This window comes from Elephantulus edwardii, unplaced genomic scaffold, assembly GCF_000299155.1.
Source record: "Elephantulus edwardii isolate Elephantulus edwardi_28Jun2011 unplaced genomic scaffold, EleEdw1.0 scaffold00065, whole genome shotgun sequence".
Lineage (NCBI taxonomy): Eukaryota > Metazoa > Chordata > Mammalia > Macroscelidea > Macroscelididae > Elephantulus > Elephantulus edwardii.
The window spans coordinates 7,770,574-7,778,398 of record NW_006399815.1 but is presented as its reverse complement, the minus strand read 5'-3'; the positions used below and the strand labels follow the sequence as shown (position 1 = coordinate 7,778,398).

The 7,825-nt window shown below is 39.9% G+C and overlaps 1 pseudogene; it reads left to right on the top strand.

Annotated features, from left to right (window-relative positions):
- The first annotated feature begins 3,465 nt into the window (after positions 1–3,465).
- LOC102859969 lies at positions 3,466–4,676 on the top strand (annotated as a pseudogene).
- The last annotated feature ends 3,149 nt before the right edge of the window (positions 4,677–7,825 follow it).

Below are 7,825 nucleotides of genomic sequence, written 5' to 3'. Positions count from 1 at the left end.
CTCCCAAGCCCACTCCTCTATGCTACTTTGTTCTGGACTCCTGTCATGACAATAATACCTAATCATATATCCCTTTTAAACAGTTTTCTCCCTCATCTGTTTCACTGCAATATACAGTTTGCTACTTTTTATACTTATTAAAAAGAGAGAAATTAATTTAACTAAAAAATCATGTGGAGTAGAAGGAGAAACATGAAGGAGTGTTGTTCTAAGGAAGTGTTGTTGTTAGGTGTTGTTGGGTATAGTTTGACACTAATAACAATCCTAGGAACGATATATATGAACTCTCCTATCCTGTGCCTTTCTCATCATCTCTGACATACTTGAGTCCATTGCTGCAGTCATTGTCAATCTGTCTCATTAAGCGTCTTCCTCTCTTTTGCCCACCCTCCACCTTCCCAAGCATGATGTCTTTTTATAAGGAATAGCCCCTCCTAACAACATGGCCAAAGTATGAGAGTTGAAGTTTCTCCACCTTTCCCTTTAAGGAATACTCTGGCTGCACTTTCTCCAAAACATATACAGTACATACTCCTATCTGACATCACAATTCAAAGGCTTCAGTTCTTCTGTCATCTGTCTTCATTATTCAGCTTTCAGATGCATAGCAACTGATTGAAAAGATCATGACTTGAATCAGGTGTACCTTAGTCTTTAAATTGACATAATGTTTTTCTCAGTACTTTGGCAAAGTCCTTGATAGTAGGCTTTCTGAGCTCAATACATCTCCTGATCTCCTGACTTCTGATACCTGGGCTATTAATTATGGTTCCAAGTGAAATCAAATCATTGACAATTTCAATCTTTTTCCCAACTATCATGATGTTTCTTTTTGACCCCATAGTGAAGATTTGTGTCTTCTGGATGTTGTGATGTAATTTATACTAAGGTTGTAGCCTTTGATCTTCTGAAGCAAGCATTTCAAGTCTTTCTCACTTTCAGCAAGGAAGGTCGTGTCATCTGCATAATGCAGGTTGCTGATGGATCTTTCTCTAATCCTGATGTCATATTCTTCTTCAGAGTAAGTTTAACTTCTCAAATCATCTACTCAGAATACAAATTTAATAGGTATGGAGAAAGGATACAGCCCTGACACACATCTCTTTGATTTTAAACCAGCAGTGTTCCTTTGCTCTGTTTGGACAACAGCTTCTTGGTATAGGTATATTGATAAAGGTATAGATGTCAAATGCACATAATTAGGTCTTCTGGAATTCCCATTCTTCTCAATGTTAACCTCATAGCTCTTATAGTTTGTTATGAGCCACATAGTTGCCTTTGCTTAGTCAATAAAACACAAATAGACATTCTTCTAGCATTCTCTGCTTTCAGCAAAAATCCAACTAACATCAGTGATGATATCCCAGGTGCCATGGTCTCTTCTAAGTCAAGTTTGAACTTCTGGATGTTTTCTGTCAGGGTCGTGCTCTTGCCATTTTGAGATGTTCTTCAGCAATATATTCTTACATGTGATATTAATGATATCGTGTGGTAATTTACACATTCTGTTGAATCTTAGGTATGCGAACAAATATGGATCTCTTCCAGTCAGTGGGCTAGCTGTCTTCTGAATTTCCTGGCAGGAAGTTTAGCCAGTGCAAATGAAGATGTCATAGCTTTATATGATGGTGTGTTGACTTAGTCATAAACTCAGAAATGATAGTTGCTGCTCCATATCATCAAGTCAGGACTGGCTCAGAGCTGATCTCCCAGTGGGTTTTCAGGGGGAGTAAATTGTGAGGGCGGAAGATTGGTTATCTTTGTCCTTCAGAGTGGCTGGTGGGTTTGAACTGTGTACCTTTGGATGAGCAGTACAACCTCTTACCACTAGCCATTAGAACTCTTAATAATAAATAACTGTCTAGGGTTTTTATTATGTGCAGTGTTCTGGGAATAATACTGAGATGAATAATCTAAACACTATGTGAGACAGGTGTATTGTCCATTTTCCCCCACATAATGGCCCGATACGCAGACAAATAATTTGTTCAATATCATACAGATTTAGTAAGTGGCACAGCAAATCAAACCCCATTCTGTATGTCACCAGAGTCTGTACACATCCATAGTTATTTTCCTATCCAGTGCAACAGATTTGTCAAATGTCACAACGAAGGAACTGACAATAAAGTGAATTGCCTGTATTAACATGCAGTATTTTGTCCCAAGTCTGATTCTTTTACTCAATGAATACAATTCATTCCTACTTAAGTAACTGAATCTATTTTTCACCTGAATATTTTTTTATCCAACTGGATTGGCTACATTATACTTCAGTAATTAACTAAACAGGAGAAAGATGTGCTATTTACAGCCTCTGAAAACTCGTGGAGGGTCAACTATGAGTCAGTCCTGGTGCTGCAGCATGCTATAAGAATTAACTAAAACACATAGCTAGTGAGTTGGAACTGAGTCATAGCTGTCTCTCCAATCTGTTTCTGAGGCTGTAAACACTAAGTCTCAGATCTGTTGTTCACAGGGTCACCGTGTCTCAGTCGACTAGACGATACCTAATAACAACAAATTGCACTAGAGGCAATTACTCATCTTTCCTTTGAGAAGGAGTAGCCAGTGAATTTGAACTGCCAGAGAGTCGTGATCTTTGAGTAAACACTGCAAATCCTTATGGAGAAGGCCACCAAGCTCCCTAACTAATTAAAGGATATGTTTTTAAAAGATATTCTGGGGAACATTAGCTTTCTCTCTCGTTTCTAACACGCTTCACTATTTAATGCTGTGATATGAGAGTAAGAAGAAGAAAAGAATTTGAGAGAATATGAAAATCAATAAAAACACCCATACTAGCTAAATGTCACTATATAGAAAGGGGAAAAAAAACTTAGCTCTTTAAATGTTAACTCATTTTAATAACTTACTATTATTTTCCAAAGTAGATATCTGGCACTTCTTAATATATCCTTAATTTTCACAAGGTATACATTGATATGCCTGATGAACATTGCCCTTCCAGCATGTCCTCTGGAAATTGCAACCCTCTTCTTCTTCTTCTTCTTTTTCAATCCTCTTCTTTTAGGGAACTGTTGCTCCCTGCACTGACACTATTTGAGAAAGATACATGTGATAGGCTCATGAGCCAATCTCAGCATTCAAGCTGTCCGAATGATTTTATCAATAGACACTTCCATGATTTATGGACACAACATCCAAATTAGGTTAATCAGAATTATACAATTTCCTAAAACTAACTGGCACAGAGTAGAAGCCAACACATAGCTGAGCTTCCAGTGGGTTTTTACAGGATTTAATTTGCAGGGGAGAAGATTGTGCATCTTTCTTCTGCAGGGTGCTGCTGACTTAGAACCTGCAGCCTTTAAGTTAACAGCAAGCTTAGATGTGTGTGTATTTGTATGCGCAAGGATGAGGCAGAGAAAGAAAAGATTGTATATTAGAAAATTGAAACTCCCGCCGCCGCCTCCCAGGCATGGCCAATGGCCTCTCCGCCCTATGGCAGCAGCACGACACAGCACCCTGGACTTCACGCTCGGCGGCAAAACTATGGCGAAACCATTCTAAAAGGCCTCCAGTCCATTTTCCAGGAGCAGGGAATGACGGAATCGGTTCGTACCTGGAAGGACCATGGCTAATTAGCAACGTACACCAACAAAAATGGCAGCTTTGCTGATTTGAGAATCTACCCTCACGGATTGGTGTTGCTGGATCTTCAGAGTTATGACAATGACACCGAAAGCAACAAAGAAATTGACAGTCTTTTGAACAAAGTAGAAGAAAAAATGAAAGAACTGAATCAGGACAGTGCTGCGAGGGTGAAGCGATTGCCACCCACAGTTCGAGGACGGACAATCGATAGATACTGGCCCACTGCCGATGGGCGCCTGGTGGAGTATGATATCGATGAGGTAGTGTATGATGAAGATTCACCTTATCAGAACCTTAAGATTCTACACTCGAAGCAATTTGGAAATATTCTTATCCTCAGTGGGGATGTCAATTTGGCCGAGAGCGATTTGGCGTATACCCAGACCATCATGGGCAGTGGGAAAGAAGATTACACTGGCAAAGATGTACTGATTCTGGGGGGCGGAGATGGAGGCATTTTTTTATTATTATTATTTTTGTGTGCGTGTACCGTCAAATCAGATCTGTCTGGTAGAGGAGGAGATTGTCCCTCCTTCCCTGGATAAGTATCTGGTGGAGATGAAGGCATTTTATGTGAAATAGTCAAACTGAAACCAAAGATGGTCACCATGGTCGAGATTGACCAGATGGTGATTGATGGGTGTAAGAAGTTCATGCGAAAAACATGTGGTGAGGTCTTAGACAATCTTAAAGGAGAATGCTATCAGGTTCTAATTGAAGACTGCATTCCTGTCCTGAAGAAATATGCCAAAGAAGGGAGAGAGTTTGATTATGTGATTAATGATTTGACTGCTGTTCCCATCTCCACATCTCCAGAGGAAGATTCCACATGGGAATTTCTCCGACTCATTCTTGACCTGTGGATGAAAGTTTTGAAACAGGATGGCAAATACTTCACACAGGGGAACTGCGTCAATTTGACCGAAGCCCTGTCCCTCTATGAAGAACAGCTTGGGCGCCTGTATTGTCCTGTGGAATTCTCCAAAGAGATTGTCTGTGTCCCTTCATACTTGGAATTGTGGGTATTTTACACTGTGTGGAAGACAGCTAAGCCTTGAGGATGAACCTCGCCAGCCATGTGTGCTTTGTGCACAGCGTGCTATTTGCACAGCCATTCTGATCTTCACTCTTAGACAATGTTCTGAATCAGGCAATCAATTGTGAATTCCTTAAGTGATTTTTCTTCTTTTTTGTTGTTATTATTATTTTTAATTTTAAAAAGGAAATGGTAAAAAATGTATATTTTGATGTGCTAGGGTGTTAGTTTTCACAAAGTCATCTTAAGGATGATCTGGCAGCAAGGTCCTAACTGTTCCATGCACTGAACCCATAGAATGTGATTTTTGTTACTTTATATTTCTCTGTGGGTCCCCCTGTCCCATTTTGCTTTGCTTTTGGTAGACATTTAATTTGATTGTTTGGAGAAGTGAGCATTTTCATTTGGCTCCTGAGGAAAATTCCTTTTAAAAAACTTTGACTTAGAGATTAAGATTTGGTGCTTATAAAAGAGTGTTAAGGAAAAAAAACCCAATAAACGAATAGCATTGCTCTCATCAAAGTTACAAAGGAAAAAAGAAAATTGAAACTGTGTAGATCATGACGAACTGTGGCTGATTCTGAGAAGAATGGGAATCCCAGAACACTTGATCATGCTAATGCGAAACCTATACTTGGACCAAGAGGCAGTCGTCAGAACAGAGCAAGGAAAACTGCATGGTTCAAAATTGGGAAGGCCGTATGCCAGGGATGCGTCCTATCTCCATACCTTTTCAACCTGTATGCAGAACAGATCATCTGGGAGGCGGGCTCTATGAGGAGAAATGTGGTGTCAGGATTGGTGGCAGATCTATCAACAATCTGCATTATGCAGATGACACAACCTTGCTTGCTGAAACTGACGAGGACCTGAAGTGCTTGCTGCAGAGAGTCAAGTACTGCAGCCTTCCATATGGATTGAGGCTCAATGTCAAGAAAACAAAGATTCTCACCACTGGACCAATTGGCAGCATCAGGATAGATGGTGAAGAGATTAAGATTGTACACATCTTTAGTTTGTTTGGCTCCACAGTCAACACTCTTGGCAACAGCAGCCAGGAAATTCAAAGATGCTTTGCGATGGGAAAGTCTGCTGTTAGGGACCTCTCCAAAGTACTGAAGAGCAATGGTGTCACTCTGGAGACTAAGGAGCATCTGATACAGACCATGGTCTTTGCAATCACTTGTTATGTGTCAGAGAGTTGGACAATGACTATGGAGGATAGAAGGAGAATTGATGCCTTTGAGCTGTAGTGCTGGAAAAGCACCTTGAATGTACAATGGACCGCTAAGAAAACAAACAGGTTCATCCTGGAGAGGGTTAAGCCGGGCAGCTCCTTGAAGGCAAGGATTCTGAGGCTTCGTCTAACATACCTTGGACATGTTGTAAGGAGGGACCAATCCTTGGAGTGGGATCATGCTTGGGAGGGTGAAGGGTCAGCGCAGGAGTGGAAGGCCCTCGATGAGGTGGATTGATTCAGTGACTGGGGTAATCAGAATGGGTGTATCAGAGACAGTGCAACTGGCACAGAGCAGAGTTTAGTGCTGTTGTACATAGGGTCGCTATGAGTTGCAAGCATTTCAATGGCACATAACAACAACAACCACATTTTCATGCTTTTTCAGCAAAGATAATTTCTTAAATCAGAAGAAAGCACAAACACGTACACTAGAACGTATGCTGGGTTGATGCCTGTAAGTGTTTATCATCCCTTAGCTAACCCAGCATTGCATGCTTGCCTGTGTTAGACTGTTTATTTCTACACTGCCACTATGTGTGACATTGATGAAGATTCTAGCTTCATAGACCATATGCTGGAAGCTGCGTTGTTTTCTCTAACACTTTGAATCCCACTGTAAATATTTAAAACATGTCAAGTTTGTTGTCTACAAAGGAGATTCCAGACTGGAAGTGAAGTCTAAGGCTCTCATAGAACATCTGAGTGGAGTAAGAGAGTCATTATAAAACTGTAACATTCCTTATTTTAGAAGTTATTTTTTACTTTCCCTGTTTTAGAAATTGCTTTTGATTTCTCTCACATAGCTGCTTTTGCATACCCTATTTCTGATCAAACAGCTTTGCTCAATATTTCAAACCCGGATTAGTTCTCAAAATGAAAGAATTTAAATGCAGAAGCAGTGTGGGATGGGGGTGGGGAGACAACTCAAGATGAAAGCTAGGCAATGAATACAATGTCATGGAAAAGTGAATCAAAGTTGTCTTGAACCACTAACTGATTTGAAAGTTGAATTATTCAAGGCGGCAAATTTTCTGGATTCCAGTTCTGTGCTGCAAGAATTGGAAACAGATAACAGAGGCATTGTTATGTATTTTCATTGCCAGTCTCTGCTGCCACTACAAAGTACCCAGTCTCTGGCCCTATTGCTGCTGGTAAGATTTTAGAAGGTGGAGAGGGGGGATAACAAGCAGATTCCCTTGTTTGAGTTTTAGGTGATAAAGATACACCTTAAAATTTCCCCTTCCAAAATGTTCACCAAATGATTTATCTGGTAACATAGTAGCAAAGGTTGTGGAGATGGCACAGCATCTGCAAGGGTTTGTGCTAATATACGTAAGGTCACTGAATTAGTCCATGGAACCCTCAATTTGAGAAAAAAAAATAAGGAGTAAGGAAGTATTACATTTTCTCCTAAAGTTTTATAGTAAAGACAGAGTCCATCCTATACTCTATCTTACAGTGAATGTGAGCAATGCCAAATTAAAGTTTATGAATTAGGAAGAAATAAGGGAATTATGGGGATGCTTAAAAAGTTATATGCCTTCATGTGTCTGTTGGCCATTTTAATATATTCCTCTGTAAAAATTCTTTCCTTGTCTTTTGGTGATTTTGTTATTGGATTATCAGTCTTTCTCTTGTGGAGACCAGGAGTATTCTGTAAACTTTAATTCTGAAACTCATGTCTGAGATGTTATTAACAAATGTTTGTTCCCAGATGGCAAGTTCTCTTTTCACCCTGCTGGGAAAAGTTTTTTATGTGGACAGGGATTTAATCTTAAGAAGGTCCTATTCATTAATTTTATTCTATTCAGACTGTGCATTTCTGGTTGTATTTGGCAGTCTCTTTATACCATGGACTAGGGCATCTAACCTTGATCCCAGTTTGTCTCATGAACTTTATGGGTTTGGGCATTACTCCCAGGTCTCTGTGT